Source organism: Lontra canadensis, unplaced genomic scaffold (assembly GCF_010015895.1).
Source record: "Lontra canadensis isolate GAN:19392208 unplaced genomic scaffold, GSC_riverotter_1.0 scaffold65, whole genome shotgun sequence".
Taxonomy (NCBI): domain Eukaryota; kingdom Metazoa; phylum Chordata; class Mammalia; order Carnivora; family Mustelidae; genus Lontra; species Lontra canadensis.
Genome location: NW_022631059.1, coordinates 6459924 through 6478700, shown reverse-complemented (window position 1 = coordinate 6478700; position 18777 = coordinate 6459924).

The following is an 18777-nucleotide window of genomic DNA, read 5'->3' as shown; positions in this document are numbered from 1 at the left end:
TCCATAGAGGGTAGGTTACTAGGGATGGGATGATGGGTCATGGGAAAACCATATCAACAGAAAGGCATTCTATTCCCCATTTTTATAAAAAAATAGAAAATAAAAAACAGAGAAACAAGGATCATTAATCTGAAAGAAAAAGTCAAATGTTACCATGCGATGAAGAATGTATTCCTTCCAAGGCCTCATAACATCTTTACCTGCTTCTATAACAACATCTATGGCTTTCAGGCTAATTGAACATATCTTAATTTTAAAGCATATTCTGTTTTAAAGCACTGGAAGCTTATAAAATTAGTCCATCACATTGGTAGTCATTTTGATAACATAGGAATATTTAGCCATGACAATATAATACACTCATAGCTGCTGGTGCTAATGGACACTGGCAGTCCTTTCTGAAAAATATATTTATGCACATCAAATATTTTAAGAGAGTCTCAACTGTTATCTCCTTACTCCACATGTGCAAATCTATTCTTATTAAACTAGGAGGGAGGAAGACAAAGGTACACATATATGTAAGGCTATTCAACCTCCGTCCCAAAGAACAGAAGTCTGGGTAAATAAATGTTGATCTATCCCTGTGATATCGCACCACACAGCAGTGAAAATAAGACTGTTTTCAAATAATATTTATTGGCATGGAGAAATAATTCTTAGATAATGCTGAATAAAATAAAAGCAAGGCTCAAAATACAATGTAATCACAATAGTATAATATTACAAACATATAGAAAGAATTCTAAGTGTACTCCTATTTCTATAGTAAGTTTGCCAAGAAATTAACAATGGTATTATCTGGGTGGTGTAGGCATTTTTCTTTTACATTGTTCTTTTATTTTCTCCCCACATTTTTACAATGGGCTTTGATTGCTTTTTATAATCAGAGCCAAAAATAAAAATTATCAAATGAAAACTGGAAAATACAGCATGGAATATACAACTCTCTATTAATGAGAAAACTAACTTAATAATAACATTGTAATAATGAGAAAGCTAACTTGAAACAGAGTATCTCATTTTTAACCATTGTAGATAATTGGAATTCTTTTTATACGCATTTGTTTATCTGCCACCTACTTACCAAAGAGATTTCAGGCATTTAATTGGGAATTCACTAGAGCTGGGTTTATTTCTAGGCACTATCCCTTAATTTAGCTAAACTCTTAAGTGGAAAAAGCTCTCAGGCATATAATTTGTCTACAGTATAATAGTTTTCAGAGTCCCAAGCTAGGACAAAAAAAAAAAAAAGATGGCCATTTCAATCAACAAATTCTTTTTTTTTTTAAGTAATATAAGAAAATAGTAATGACCTAACACAGAACTTATCAAATAGTCAAAAACAGTCAATCAGTCTTTATCCATGTATTACCTTGTCCACTCACTCATTCAGGAAGCACTGGCTGAGCATCTAGTGAGCCCCTGAGAACAGAGTCATCCCAGCTCCTCAGGAATTGTGTAGGAGATAAAGAAAATGCACCTGTCCTCTCCCACTAACGGTTGTTTTAGAGCTAATAAACATATTAAGTAAAAAGGGGAAGATCAGCAGTGGGCGGTTGAGACACAGATACTGAATTTAGAAGAAGTTGAATGAGGAACAATAAAACAACAGCAAAAACAAACAAACAAAGAAACCTCTCAATCAAGAGGAACATATTGCCAAATGACCAGAAAACCTTGATTTAAAACAGATCAAATTATAAGCTCCCTATTATTAAAATTAATCTTATCAGATATAATGCCTAGCAAGTGGCCAAAAGTCACACTGACAACTGCCTAAAGGCGATGAGCGATATTAAAACTCATGCCTGGTCTAGGTAATTGGTCTAGTTAATAGAGCCAGCAGTGCACAGGCAACCCCCCCCCCACACACACACACACATACACTAGAGTGAGTCACAACTGCTGTGGAAAACTTCTGACTGCACATAAGTCATGATCAGACCCTTTGACTTGACGTATTTCTAGGCCAGCCACAATTGCTGTAAACGTGATCCAATCACCATCAAATGAGTAAAAGCAGGTGCTGGGCAAATACTGTAGAAGACACCCTCAGTACGGGAAGGAAGGAGGGAGGTAGAGAGACTAAGGAGGAGTAAGCAAAGGAAAACCGAACACTAACTCCCCCGATCACTTGTTAGCTGCATTTATGGATGTTTCTAATATCTAATACTAAAAATGCTCTCTCATTTTTTTAAAAAAGATTTTATTTATTTATTTGACAGAGGTAGAGAGAGAGAGAGAGAGCACAAGCAGGTAGAGCAACAGGCAGAGGGAGAGGGAGAAAGACTCCCCACTGAGCAGGGAGACCGATTGGGGGAGGGCGCAGGGGGCGGGGGCGGGTCGCCCAGTGGGGATGCCTCAATCCCAGGACCCTGAGATCATGACCTGAGCCTGAGCTGAAGGAGGCAGATACTTCACCGACTGAGCCACCCAGGTGCCCCAACTCTCTCATTTGTTACCTTGACTTTGCTGACCCGCTAAAGATGTGCTGGTTCTGACTCTGGGCAGCACTGAGTCGGGGCCCCTGTGGGTACCAAAGCACAGCAGCTGCCCTGAACTTGTTGCAAAAACACATTTTCCGACTCCATCGCAGAGCTAGTCAATCAGAAAATCTAAGGGAGGGTCCCCAAATCTCTTCACAAACCCTCGAGGGGATCTTGATGCCAGGGCATCTTTGAGAGCCGCTGGCTTCTGTCACCAGATTGCGGGAGCCCCTGCCAGACTGAGAGGTGCCACGGGGCCCCATCCCCTGTAGGCTGTAATCTGGCTGCGGGAAGTCGAGGGGGAGAGGACCTGTGGGAGGGGCCGGCTGTGGCTTACCCCTCACTTGCCCCTTGTTTAGTGATGTACCAGCCGTTCAGTCCCCGAGTGTAGTGTCTGAGAAGTTTTCACCCGAGGCCGAGGGGATAGGTCTGGTGATGTTCCCTGCACCAACGTGCCCATCACTGGTGGAGACAAAAGTTAAATATGAGGATAACAAGGCAGGTGGATCTTAAATCCCTAGGGAGAGAGAAAGAAAGGGTAGTTCAGGAAAAATAACCATTTTGATCTACCCGGGGCATGAGGCACCAGCCACCTGTATTAGAGAGATGAGAGTGCGATCCCTAGCCGTACACCGGGTAAAAACGCACCCAGGCTCAAAAGCACTAGTTTTGCAAGAATACAAGTAACAAAAAGATTCCAGTTAAACACATCTGAATGGGAGGGAACTACTGGGGTGAGGTGACAAATGTATAAATGAATGAGTGAATGAATGACTAACACAAGAAGAGCCTTATAAGGACCAATGCTAGTACCATGCCATCGACTGAAGACCATGACTAATGCAAAGCTTTTAAACATTGTAAGAATGAGAGCGAGAGAGGAAGTGGGAGAGAGAGACAGAGCACACTTTCCACAGGGCGCACGGCTGCCCCACGAGAGAGCTGGAAACAGCATAGTCTTCTGCATCAGAATTCAAACTCATTAACAACTAAGATTTATTGTATTTCACAGGCATTATGTAATTTACTCTTCATGGCAACAGAAAAGGATAAAAGGTGTATTAGGTTAAAATATCATAGTAGAGAATAACAATTTAAAAAGGATATTTCCATGGTACAGGCAAGAAAACTGAGGCTGGAGGGTATGGTGGATGTTTGCAGGGCTTGGGGGCTCTCTTTCTAGATGGCGAGATTCCCCATCACTTAGGTTGTGATGGGAGGCAACAGCCCAGCTTCCAGTTGGCATAAATATCCCTATGCCAGCTCCTTGGTAGGAAGCGTGAGGCCCAGATCTGGCCAGTCAGATGCTCCTGCCCGTAATGTTATCTCACATGAAAGCACTCAGAGAAGTGGTGACAGGGAAAGCAGATTTTCAGAGGCTACAGTGGATTTAAGAATCTAGCAGGGAAAATGGCAGCCAGGGTCCAAATCCAGACTGTCAAAGGCAGGGTCCTGACCTGACTTGTCTGGCATGACCTCTGCTCTGTCCTTGGCTCTAAGCTTTTCTGGACTTCTGCCTTTTTCTTAGATTTGCTCACCAGCCTTCACACTGATACTGGAAACAACCCAAAGACATATGATAAAATCTATTTTTATTTAAGTTAAAATTTTTTTTTTGAATCCACTAACCCATTTCCTTAATCAAGAGCCAAGGTGCCTTCTTTTCAATGCTGCAGGATTTGGATTTGGATCCTATAAGCGTCTCCATTTATGTACTCCTTCATGTGTTGCAACGATATTTATTGTCTAGTAAGCATGCTCCAGGTGACAAAGGTGCACGGGCCAGACTGGCGCTCACAGTCTGATGGGGACTCCATGACTCAGCCCAGGAACATGGCTTTGTCACCTCCTACATTAACTATGTTACCACAAGGGCAAAAGGCAATACAGCATCCAAAGAATATTTCCTACTGATGCAGGGGTTCATTCGTTTCTTCTCCAAGGACTGGCATCGTGACTGGGGACATGAGAGGTAATATCTAGACCTAAGAATATCTGTAGCAAGATTTAGAAGCAGGAAACAACCAGTTGATGGAGAACAGCTCGTCATGCCCGTGGCTGTTCTCTGTGCGGCAGGAATACAGAGACCCAATGAGACCGGGCACTTCATTAAAATGCATACCAAACGTGTTCTGGCCGCTGGGGTAGAAATTGATAACCATTGTGAAAATAATCTCTACTTCTAGACGGCCCTTTACTACTGAAAAAACACTTTTCCTCCCCTGTTTTGTCTGAACTTCACCACAGGCAAAACAGGGCTCATCATGCCTATTTTGTATGCTCTGAATGTGTTTAAGTGCAATCATTATTGAATTTTGTTTTTTGCATATTCTAAATGAGTGCACAACCATTTTTCCAGCCTTAAGCTAAGGCTTCCTATTGCAGCCTGTATTTAATAACACAGCAAATAAACAAACAAACACATTTTTTCCTCATCTTTCTTTACTTTCTGTTTTTGTCTCTGTGTCTCTTTCTCTATCTCCATCTCTGTCTCTCTCTGTTGCTACATGCAAGTCTGTCATAATTTTTTATCGTAAGTAGTTGCTTTTATTTTTCCCCTCTAAATTGCATAAAACTACCAGTGTTTTTTAAAGACAGTGGAACTGTAGAAATGAACCCTCTTCATTTACTCCCCACTCAAGAGTTCCCATTAACAGGTATAGGAGCTTTGTAGCAGGTGTGGTTGTTAAGAGATTAATGGTTCTAATTAACATATCACAAAGACATTTAATTTGGAAGACCTAAAGCCTAATGCTTAGAATTTCTGATTCGAGCTCAGGTTGTCAGGGGACAGGAGAAGGGTAGTTGGCAATTTTCATTTTTGTTTCCAGCTTCATCTCTTTGGGAGGTGGTCTGCCATCCAAGTGAGTGGCTAGGAGGGAAATGCGTTGCAGAATTCCACCCTGAGACAGAGACTCTGCATTGATTCCCTTCTCTCCTGCTAACTCTCTGTGTGACCTGGTAGAAACAATTTAATTTATGTAAGCCTTTCTACCTTTGACTCAGCGGCTCAGCTGCACCAGACCTCAGCTACCTCATTTAGGCAACAAAGATAGAAGTAGCAATTAGTCGCCGAGAATTTTCCAGGGGATAAAATGAGAGAGCTGATTAAAGCACTAGCACATAGTCAGCCTTTTTAAATGATTTTCTTCTTGGTTATTTTCTTGTTTAAACCATTTTTCCTAGATACTTAAGTTTTACAATATTTTTAAAACTAAGTAACAAAGAAAAATTAAGAACAACTGTATATTATGCAAGTTTCAAATTATATGTACCCACAAGTTACATTCTCAAAAATCAAAACACAAAGATCCATGGCAAATTAGTCTATGAATATTAAAAGATAAATGTAACATTGTATAGGGAAGGAAATTTTTTCCTCTACCCTTCTAGATTCTTTTGGCTGCTCTAGTCCTTAAATTGACAGGAGACAAATTAACCAGAGGGAAACAAACTTCAATCCATATATACCATAGCTCCATAAAAAAAAATATGAGACCCAAGGACAAGTTGGGCAGGTGAGGCCATCCTGAGCCAAGGAATGGGATAGGGTCCTGGAGTTTCAAGGGAGAGGAGGGTGACTCACAGGCAATAAGAGCAGATATTTGGTAATTAGATGTTAGCCCTGCCATACAGATAGGTCTTTCAGATAGAAAGATATCTCTGGCAATAGCTTTGTTATCTGCGAACAGCACTGAAGAAATTACTCTACTCTAGATAAGTAAAATTTGCCTTATGAAAATGCTCCATGAATATTGACAGAAATGCTATCTAGACTTGCTGGTAATCCATCTTTCACTCTTTTTGCTAAATCCCTGTGGCATCGTGTATCTTGCAACATTTTAATATGAGGATTCCTTTTTCAAAAGAAAATAGAAAGACTCATATTTGAGACCAAGCTTTCTGTTTTACAGATGAAAATCAGGAATACATTTCAATAGCACTTTGTTATATAAATACTTCAAATCACAAGGACCAGAGGAAATATCAAGACCACTCTAGGTATGGATTTTATTATGTTCTATTGGGTTGATTTATAGAGTGGAAAGACCCACAAACAGTTAGGTCTTTTTAATGAGCTTATAAATTTTCCTTACAAAAGCATTCTATTTAATACCTGCAGATATTTCCACCTCCAGAGGATAGTCTCCACCCCTCCCCCTTAAGAGTAGGCTAGACTTAGTCACTTGCTTCCAAAGAATAGAGTCTGGAGAGGTAAAAATAGCAATGTATGGTTGAGAAACATGGCAGATACTGGCTTTACCAAGTGATGAAGGTCAACATCACCAGAGTTGTCTTGTGAATGTCATGTGTATCCTCCTATGATGTGACAAGGAAGGCACTTCATTTTTGTGCTTTTCTTCCTCAAATCCATGACCTCAGTCAAATCATTAAAACACACACACACACACACACACACACACACATCAGACAGACCTAGACTGGAAGATGGGAGGACATTCTGCAGGATATGAGGATACTTCTCAAGACGCTCATGGTCACAAAAGTAAAGAAAGACTAAGGATTTATCATAGACCAAAGTGGACAGAGGAGGCATAACACCTAAATGCAGTGTGGTACTCAGGACTGAATCCTGGAATAGAGAGAGGACATTAATGAGAAAACATGGCAAAATCCAGATGAAGCCTGGATTTTACAATATTATTGAAAATGGGTTTGCAGTAAGACCTTGTGCTTTTTCTATTAACTAAAACCACCTAACTTCTGGAGAATATGAGGCATGAGTTACATTTCACCACCAGTAAGTTCTACCCTGCACACTTTATTTTCACACCAAGCCCACGATAAAAATATCTTAATACCATTGCAGTAATCACAGAGATTGGAACACAGAAACATAAGGTTGTGATCTCCTTTATCAGAACAGACTACAACCCCAGAGACGGTCCTAAAAGAGAAAGTCATTTGCCTTTTTGCTCAATAATTTTGAACATGAAAATGAAGAGCTGCAAACCAAAACGGGGGAAAAAAACCCAAAAAACTCTGTAAATTCAAGCAGAAAGCAGTGTGCCAGGAAATGGTGGCTAGATCATAAAGATTAGGCCCAGGTCTCTGTGAAGGAGAACAGCATCGAAGTATGGTAGAAGAGATGAGAAGCAGTGAGGGGAGAAACTAACATTTACACCATGTGCAACGTACCAGACACTCCGTCCAGGATCTTCTTTTTTTTTTTAAAAAAAAGATTTTTATTTATTTATTTTGAGAGAGAGAGACAGAGTGAGAGAGAGCATGAGAGGGGAGAAGCAGACTCCCCAAAGAGCTGGGAGCCCGATGTGGGACTCGATCTCAGGACCCTGGGACCATGACCTGAGCCGAAGGCAGTTGCTTAACCAACTGAGCCACCCAGGTGCCCCAGGATCTTCTTTTAAGTGTCTTAACCAGTGCCTCCCAAACCCAAAACTGATGTTGCACGTTACACTAATCCACTTCACAGATTTAAAAACTTCCTAAAATGTTACCTAAGATGTTACCTAGTAAATCTGTGATTCAAACTTTGATTACACCCCAAAAATGCACATCCGTTTACTAAAATAGTATTTCCAAAATGCCAATCATTTATAGTATCAAAATATGCAGGTGGCACTTCACTACCGTCTCCTTAACATTCATCTGAACCACGTACTTTCTCATTCAAATATGTACTAAAATGAATCCATGTGGGGAAAGGGAGCAGGAGGGGAGGGGGGGTTGTACTCAACAATGCATATGCTACCCAAACAAAAAGGGACTTACTTTCTGAATGAAAATTCAGAAATCGAGAGCCCTTCACAATGCTAGGAGAGGGCATTTCTGTAATAGCTGTGCCCAGAAGGGGAGCGTCAGAGCGAGGACAGAGTGTGAGGGGAAGAAGACCCTGGTGGACCCGGAAACTTGTGACGTGTGTCTGGAGATGAACTGAAGGCAAAGCAAAACTGCCTTTTGATGGTTTCTTCATTTCTCCTTGTTTTTGAAGGTCGGCTCTGTTGACAAAGCGAGAATTATGTAGTTGCAAACACTCTGAGGTCCATTACAATCTATCATATCCTAACCGGCCTCAAAAGGAGGAAACATCGCAAATTCCCCTCACAATCAACTCCCGCTTTTAACTTCATTGGGAAGATTACTTCTAGCATATTTGCTCCAGTTTTCGGCTGTATCAGCATTTGTTAAATCAGTCAACACAGTGACCCGGATTCCCCACCGTTCTCCGGTCGCTGGATGTCCAGGACATGCCGTACAAAAATCACGTATCCTGGGGCCAGCACGATTATTGGGCATATTTTTCTGCAGAGACTGGGATCATGTGGCTATGCCCTGGGGCTTCCTAAAGCCATTCTCTCTTTTTGGAGCACCTTGCCTTGTACCCTCAGCCTGGCCTTCACCCAGCTAGCCCTCACTCATCCCTCCTTCATCTTAGCTCAGATGTCACTCCCTTCGAAAAGCCATCCTAGACCTCATTAATCTCCTGCTCTGCCTCTCTCCTTGTCCTGAATGGTTCTTACAGCAGAATGGAGTTACTATTCCCTTTGGGGTGCCCAGCGTTCCCACTTGCCTAGAGTTCCTCCAGGACAGAGACCACGCTTTGTTCTCTGTTGTTACAACAGTTTGCACAGAGTACTAGAGTACTAGAGTACTACTAGAGTACTAGAGTACAGAGATTTACATGGTAAAGAATTGCTATATAGAGAATAATAAGCAAGTAATTTGAACTTCCCAGTTGTGCCAAGAGCATCAACACTATTTAAGAATTAAGGGAAGGCTACCAAGGTCCACTCATGCAATGTAAAGGAGGGGACCCACCCTAAACATCGATCCCACCACTTCAGCTGAACCCACAGAACTGGCATAATATTGCTCACTCATGTAATCAAAATGCCTTCATTGATGAATATATTTCAAATCCGAAGCAATGCCTGAGCTGGAACAATGTCTTAAGCCACTGGCTGTAGAATTAAAATACGTTCATTTACTGACAGTGTGTTTCATCCTCTGCTAAGTGTTGTGGCAGGTGTGGACAAATGGGGGTGGGTCATCTGGTTGGGTAGACGCGACCAGTCAGACAGACGGAACAGTGAGGGATTGATTGCAGGTGGTGTATATAACTTAGGGGTCACTTGCCCGATCCACAGAAGTCTTCATATGTACAAATAGACACTTTGCAGTTTCCACTCTTCTTTCTTCATCATGGTTACTGAAGGTCAATGGCCCTTTGAAAGGACTGGTATGCGGACATGAACCACTTGAGCTAGTGGTGGGGCTCGCATCTGGCCTGTGCATCTTAGCACCGCTTCGTCGTTCTCTGCTTGTCTTCCTACAAGTAGTACCTCTGGTAAGTGGATAAAACATCCCAGATTCAGGGAAGTTCAGAACCAATATCTAAAACATACTAACATAATGTACAATGTACAGAGCTTATTTTAAAGGCAGGATGAACCTTAATAGTTTTGTAAGTGATTTTAGTCTTTTATTTGAGTTGTTTGCAGATGTCACTAAGATTTCTCAGTTTTGCTTTACCCTGCTTTGTGGGAATAATTATATGCTGTAGACTAAAGTTAGCAAACTAAATCTGGCCCTCTACCTGTTGTTTTTTTTTTTTTTTAGATAAAGTTTTATTGAAACACATTCATATTCATTCCTTCCTATCACCTATAGCTGCTTTCATGCTACAATGGCAGAGTGGAGAAGTTGCCACAGATGCGGTACAACCCACAAAGCTGAAAATATTTACTAACGTTTACCGTCACAGAAAAGATCTGACAATCTGTCACAGAGAAGTTCTCAATGTCAGAAGTTCACAAAATTTCATACTGGATCCCTTCTGAATCCCAAGAGTCTATTGTCAACTGGGAGGTTCACAAAAGGAAGGGGTTCACAAAGAGAGGAATGGAAGGTAGACAAGGAAAATTCACAGGAGAAGAACCACAGCTAAAATGCCCTGTAAAATTTGGATGACTTAAAAGAGAAGACCTGGGCACCTGGGTGGCTCAGTCGGTTAAGCATCTGCCTTTGGCTTAGGTTATGATCCTAGGGTCCTGGGATCAAGTCCCATGTTGGGCTCCCTGCTCCACAGGGAGTCTGCTTTTCCCTCTGCCCTCTCCCCACTCATTCTCTCAATCTCTCTCTCTCTCAAATAAATAAATATTTTTTAAAGAAAGATCATTTTTTTACATTTGCTTGCATTCAGAAAAGAACAAATTAGTTGCAGGTGTGAGAGAATAAATAGGTCAATGTTGAGGCAGGGAAATAACCTCATATCCCTTTGCTTTCTGCAGTTTTTCTGCTTCAGTCCCAGAATCATGAACTAAAGTATTTGAGCACACAACCTGGATATATCAAACAAAATCTATTTTTGCATGTACAACTTCCACCTTTTATGCATTGATGGGCAGTTGGCAATTACTTATAGAATAAAAAATAAAACAAAAATCATCTTTTATTTGAGTACCATCAGTTGAGAGAAGTCTGAGAGTGGGAGTCTGTGCAGACTTGGCAGGGGCAGGGGAAATAGACATGTGGAGGACAGAGAAAGGAACAGAATTGAAAATTTTAAATAATAGGGTAAACACCCTCTAACTCAGTCCAGAAGAGATGTTTTCATATCTCCAAATAAAAGACATCTACAAAAGAAACTGACCAGCACAATTATAGAAAACTTGCTGAGAAAAATCTTATAGAAACCATTTTCAAATGTTTTAGAATTTTGTTGCAGAGTTCATTTGCACTGGAGAAAACTTATATCTCCAACTTTTACATGGGATTTGCACAGTTGTACATAAGACACTAGAACAGTAAAAATTCAATTATAAAATCTATGTAATGGGGGTGCCTGGGTGGCTCAGTGGGTTAAGCCTCTGCCTTCCGCTCAGGACATGATCTCAGGGTCCTGGGATCAAGCCCTGCATTGGGCTCCCTGCTTAGCTGGCAGCCTGCTTCCCCCTCTCTCTCTGCCTGCCTCTCTACCTACTTGTGATCTCCCTTTCTCTATCAAATAAATACATAAAAATAAAATTTTTTTAAAAAAATCCTATGTAATTTGGGGTGCCTGGGTGGTACAGTCAGTTAAGCATCCAACTCTTGGTTTTGGCTCCGGACGTGATCTTAGGGTCCTGGGATGAACCCCATGTCAGTAAGCCTGCTGCAAGTTTCTCTCTTCCTCTGCCCCTCCCCCTGCTTGCTCACACATGTGTGTACTCTCTCTCTCTAAGATATAGAAATAAATATTTAAAATCTATGGAATAGAATCAGGAAACTAGTATAAATGCTGGAATGTGAACCATGTCCATAGAAAGATCAAGAATTCCCTGCAGCTAATATTTCAGTTCTGGTTCAAGGAAATAGCTAACCAGTGTGGCTAGATGGACTAGCATGGGGTAGATGTAGACAAGTCAGATCAGAGAAAGATCCAGAAGCAGCTGGAAGAAAGAAATGAATCGGCAGCACTAGCAAGATTAGGATGATACCTAAACCCAATGGTTCTCAAACCTGGCCGTACTCTGGAGTCATCCAGGGTCTCTCAAAAATTACTAAGGCCCATATCCCATGTCCAGAGATTTAGATTTAATTGGTGTGAGTGGAAATTGCATTGGTATTTGTAGAAGCTTCCCAAATGATTCCAGTGCACAGTCAGATTGGGGAACCATGTCATTTGAAGTGGGAGATGGTAATTAACAAGAATCTCCTGAGACAGTCCACGCAAATTTGTCATTTACACAGCCCCTGAGAGACTTTTGCTGTGTATCACTTGTACTGTTACTGCTTATAATATTTTTCTTTAGATCAACTCATTTTCTAAACTTTAGACTTACTTTAGCCTCATTCTAAACAATAGCATCTGGAAAATCACAGGTTTGGTGTGCTGGTGATATTTTTTTCTAATTCATATTAAAATATGCAGTGTTAACATGAGTGTGATACCTGTACACAAGATGGTTGTAGGTTATTAAAACAATTTAGAAAAACTAAGCTGTGTATTACCTAAACTCATCTTGTTTATAGAAACTACAGAATTCACAGCATTAAAGCACCTCTTCACTGGCCCCAAATACCCACCATATATTCACCACATATGGTAATTTATACTTTGCTTATTCATTAGCTTGAATAGTATGATCTGTGATACTACTGCTTGGGGAGTTAAGTTTCTTAGCAAAATGATTAAGTCCCGTGACTATGAGTCAGTGCTTGCTCAAGATGCTTTGTTATATGCTACTAAATGTCCACACCTTCATGCTCCCAAGATTATATTGTACTAGATTCTATAAATAAAATAAGATGTTATAGTGATATTCCAGAATCTAGAAGCTTCAAGAAGGTCTTAGGGTTTTGTTCTTCAGAAAAACAAAGGTGCGGTGATGTTACTAACTTGCTATTGAGAGAAAATGATACAAAGTGGCTATGTATCAATTTAACAAACACACCTAGGGAACAATGTTATCTGGCACAAATAAGTTTGTTTAATTACGAATGATGTTCATCAGTTTTTTATTGGCTGGGGGACTTTTCTGAAGCTTGAATATGTAAATACAATTTGTGAATTTCAAGAAAAGAGACAGTACACAGAATTTTTCAAGTTTGGTTGAGTGGAAACCCTTCCTTCTTGGACCAGCAGATAAGGATCTCTGGGAGTCTGTGTTCTCTGGACCATAGTCTTAGAAACAGTGGTCTACTATATAAAACTGTAAGCTATCCCTATGTTTATTCCAGTTAATGTAGTCTATAGATACATAGCATTTGGCTATCATGTATTACATGGGTTTATTCTGTTTTTTCCCATGGAACAGAATCCTCTTTTACAAGTTGTAGTTTTTACATTCCCTGTCTTCAATGGAAATGAAGTGCATAGAAGAATCCTAAGGGAATTATTTGTCTATATGACACACTGGAAATCAAATAATGCTCAGAGCCAAGCCTGATACAGGAGCCAAACAGTTCCACAAAGAGGTTTTAAGCCTCACTTTTACATATCCATGGGATTACTTCCTATCTGAGGAGTACGGGAGAGTAAGAAAATTACCCTAAAGCAATTAATTGGAGCAACAGAAAAGGAAAGAGATAAAAAAAAAAAAATTGTGCGAATTCCCTAGAATCATTATTCAAAGTTGTGCAGACTTTTGTCCTGCCTTCCTTCACTAAGTACCATGTCCATTTGTCAATATCCTTAAAAATTCTTTAAAAACATTAATTTTGCTGGTTTCATGCCATCACATTATTATAGATGTACCAAAATACATTTTAAACAATTCCCCTATTGTTTAACACATAGGTTTCCCTCCCAATCACCACAATAAACAATATTCAGTGGGCACTTATTTGTATAACTTTTAAATTCATTCACAAATATGTATGTATCTCCTACATATCAAACATTGCATTAGAGGGGCACCTGGGTGGCTCAGTGGGTTAAGCCTCTGCCTTCAGCTCGGGTCATGATCTCAGGGTCCTGGGATAGAACCCCACATCGGGCTCTCTGCTCAGCAGGGAGACTGCTTCCCCCTGTTTCTCTGCCTACTTGTGATCTTTCTCTCTGTCAAATAAATAAATCAAAAAAAAAAAATCTTTAAAAAAACACACATGGCATTAGTGGTAATTTAAAAAACAAAAAACAAACAAACAAACAAAAAACTATTCATCCCCTGCCCTTGAGAATCTACACAAATACATTTAAAAATTTCCACCTTGGGGCACCTGGGTGGTTCAGTCGGTTAAGGGTTGGCCTGTTGATTTCGGCTCAGGTCATGATCTCAGGGTCCTGAGACTGAACCGCTGTCAGGCTCCCAGCTCAGCACGGAGTCTGAAGGGATTCTCTCTGTGTCTCTCTGCCCCTCCCCCCACTCTTTCTTTCTCTCTCTCTTCCTCAAATAAATAAATAAATCTTTAAAAAATTTCAACCTTAAAAGTGCTTTTATTATTTCCTATTTTTTTTTAAGATTTTATTTATTTACTTGAGAGAGAGTGCACATGAGCAGGGGAAGGAGCAGAGGGAGAGGGACAAGCAGACTCTGTGCTGAGCTTGGAGCCCAAAGCCGGGCCCCATCTCACAACTCTGAGATCATGACCAGAGCCAAAATAAAGAGCTGGGCATTCAACCGACTGAGCTACCCAGGTGCCCCAACCTTGACTGTGCTTTTATTGAAAGGTAGACTATGGTAATGAGAACATGAAACAAAGAGATTCTTTATGGTACAAGCTGGGAATAACTTTTCTGGGGATAAAGTTAGGACATTTTTTGCCCCTCCTTGTTCATTCCATTTATATTTTAATATTAAAACTTCATATGATTAATTCCTCAATCTATTCTAAAACTCAGGTCATAATCTTCCCACATAAACATGTTTGCTGTTCTAATAAGCTCACTGGGAATGGTTGAGATTTATTTGAACTAGGTGTGTCATCATTATCTCTGAATTGTGTTACTCCTGGTAGCTGTCCTGGGAGTGTCCATCCTGATAATTTAAAAACTTTCCATTTTGCTTTGGATGTTTAGAAAAGGGAGTTTGGTTGGGGTTGTGGGATTGCTGCTTCCCATTCTTAGTCATCGCCCGAAGCACAATGGAAAAGTCTGAATGAACCCCAGGATGATCTCAGTTCATGTACCTGGAGTGAGGATCTGATAAGTTCTGTGTCTTCCTTAAATGGTTCAATTTGTCAAAGAATACCACCAACCGTTTTTTTTTGGGTTTAGGTGTTTTCAGTCCTATCATAGTTTATAAATAAGGTTTTGTTGACTTGGTACAAATAGTGCATTTTGGCTGGAACGGGATAGGAAAAGATAAACAGTTTCCAATCTGATGAGGGAAGTGATGGACAAAGGAACTCACAGCCATGTAGCTGTGGAATAAAAATGTGTGCGTTAAATGGCACAGGAGGAAAGTATAAAAGGAAAACTCCTCTGGGGGCCAGATGGTGATAACACAGCATCCCAGATGTGTTTCCCATTTGCATGAGCATCGCCTCATATCTTTTCTCCGAAAGTAAAATTGTCTGCTGGGGAAAATATTAAATTATGAAATCTTTCCAAACAGAAGAAGCCATGGTGACCCCCCCAAAAAAAAATCCAGTTATGTATACGGCCTCGAAAATAACCATGACTGAGAATATGCAAAAGAGAGAACATAAGTGTACATGCTGATTGTGAAGATGAAAGCATTGACTGTCCCTTAATAACAATAATGTCTCAAATTGGTGTGTTTTTCTCTGAATTTACTATTAACCATAAATCATCGAAAGACTTACTATTTTGCTTGGACTCATTTGTGTTTAATGTTCCAAGGAGACAGAGATGGAGATGGGATGTTTTTGTAAAGAAAATGATCCAGTGTTAAATGCTTTTCAAATCTCATTCTACTGACAGTATATCTTCCCCTAAATAGCTTACATTTTTATGGTCACTCCATCACCATGAGTCTTGTTGATTAATAGGACACTTATTTATCATGTGTTTAAATTCTCAGGAACTTTATACAACCCAGGCAGGTGTTTAGGACCATTCGGGGTCTCTCCTTCATATCTCATGTCCTCACCTCAATAGGAGAGGATGGTTTCGAGTTACCAGGTGAAGGAGAACCATACAGACAGTGGGGACCTACTGGAGCAAACCTTTTATCTAAGTTTCCTAATATCAGAGAGGAATAAGCCTGGGCCTCAGTTTTCCAACAACAGTATTGCTGTATTCTGACTAGACTTGTTGGTTAATTTCTAACCCCTTAACTCTCCTTGTGACCCTTATCATGTAACCATTCTAAGTACTCCAGATTCTAGAGAATGAAGTTAGGATGTATTTATTGTTTCATAATTCTCTGCTAAAGGTAGATCTGTGTAAGCTCTTTTAGTTGTACGTGACAAAAATACATCCAAAGTTCACTTAAACTAAAAGGGAATTTATCCATGTAACTGAAAAGTACGGGGCCCAAATGGGCTGACCACATGATGATGATGTCACCAGGACCTAGACACAGGGACATCTCTGTTCTCCTCTATGTTGGCCTCATACTCAGAGTCCATCTGGTTTCTAAGTTTCTAGTAAGTCAATTCCACTATAGACATTTTGAGAGTCTTATTCTCCCAGAAAAAGGAACGAACCAACCCACCGACCTCTGGTGAATGACACATTCAAACTTTCAAGTGTGCTGTAGAGTGAAGCCAGACAGAACCTGTTTATTCCAGAGCTACGGAATAGTGATTGTTGTGTTTGGGGTGTCACTAGAATTGACTAAATTTCAGAATTCTTCAAAGTTGGGGAGGAATCTCTATTCATAAAAAAAATACAAAATAACTAAACAATCCATTTTAAGCAGAGAACAAAGACATGGAGCATTTTCTACTAAGCAATTTGGTTTAAAACACTACAGAGAAATATCTAGCAAAGCCCAGGAAAAAAAAAAAAAAAAAAAGAAGAAGAAGAAGCAGCTTGACCTCTGTACCTTGTATATTTTGACCTAATAGCCACTTGTGATGGCTCTCTTTTACAAGATGGGAAAGTTATAGAAGCTTGCAATATATCTTTGAATTCTATGTTTAACTAAGATTCATTTCTTTCAAACTATGTTATTGACCATCTGATATGGGACAGACACAGTACTAGTCAACTAGGGGAGACACTGGTGCCTCTGTGTGGTATTACTCACAATCCAGAGTTGACCACCTCCTCACTGAAATCCTATCTTTTCTTGATTTCTGGTTGTCTTTGGCATGTAGTGGGCAACTGAAGCCATGGGTATGGATGTGAAAGTAAACAAGAAGAAAACAGGAGGAGAGAGAAGAAGGAGATGAGGGAAAGGAAGGAAGGGGTAGGAGAGAGGAAGGAAAAAGAGGGAAGAGGACAGGAGTAGAGAAGAGGAAAAGAGGGAGGACAAGGGGAGAGGAGGAGAGGGCATTGATCCTACGTGAAGCATTCAGTCACAGAACATTACACCTGGAGAGAAAATCAGTGACTTCAAATTCATCTACCTCCCATTAAAGATAAGAGAAAGTGAACCCCAGGTACTTGTAAGTGTGTGGAGAGAGGGGTATTCCAATCAACTTATGTTGAGACATTTGGAGGACAATTTACAAGCATGTAGGCTTAGACACCACAATTCCCTTCTGATATATATATATTCTAGATGGGATGTCTGATTGAAGAGTTATTTTTTGTGATAGTCAAAAATTGGAAATAACCTACACATCCGTCTGTAGTGATCGAGATACATAAATCATGGTGTACGCACATAATGGGGCATTATGAAGCTACTAAAATGAGTAACATAAATCAATACATCTCAACATTACCAAAATCAGAGAATAACTACATAGCATTATGTCACAATACGCAACAGCTACACACAAAATACAGTTGTTATATTATTCTCTGAACTTTCAAAATTACTCAAAAAGTAAGTTCATAATATCCCCCCAAAGAAAGGAAAAAGTCAAAAGGAAACAAACAACACCCCCCCAGGCTAAACTCTGCACCCATGTGGGCAGGCACCCATGGCTTCACATGCCTGAAAGTCATTTTGAGCTTGTAATATAGCCTCCTCCTTCCTGAGTAAATCCACAAATCAGACCAACTCAGTCATAAGGCTCATGGTTTAGTATTCAGAGTGTAGATATTAAAAATATTGAGAATTTGGACATTTTAAGAAATGTCATAGGGTGAAAATGCGTTTTTTAAAAGATTTTATTTATATATTTATTTGATTGAGAGGGAGTCAGCCCACATGAGCAATGGGGAGGAGCAAAGAGAAAAAGAAAAACAGACTCCACCCTGAGCAAGGAGATTACAACCTAAGCTGAAATCAAGAGTCCTCTTAACTGACTGAGCCACCCAGATGCCCCAGGCTGAAAATGTATCGTAAAATGACTTAAAAAAAAAAAAATACAACTTTCCTCTCTTGATCTGGACTGTTGGAAGATTTCACAGGGCTTTAATAGTTTCTACTCAAAAGGGAAAAAGTACACATTTTAAATCCCAAGTCTGCCACCCCCCACCCCCCTCCACCCCCACTCCTCATCTTCCTGATCTTTTTATTTGATTTGAGTTGTAAACTGATTCCAGCAGGTCCAGCTTGGACCCCTGAGTACCACTGCAGGAAACAGCCATCAGTCCCATCAGCTGATGCCCATTAAGGTCTGAGATATTTTCCTCCAGTGCTGTATTGTATTAACTTTTTTGTTTGTTTCCTTTAAATTACAGGGTGACCTGTTTTCAGTTTGGAAGTTATAACCTGTGGCCGAGCAATACTTTTCATCAAAAATAACAGAAGAGCCAAGGGTTCCTTAAAGACTCCAGAGCACTGAGAAAACAAAC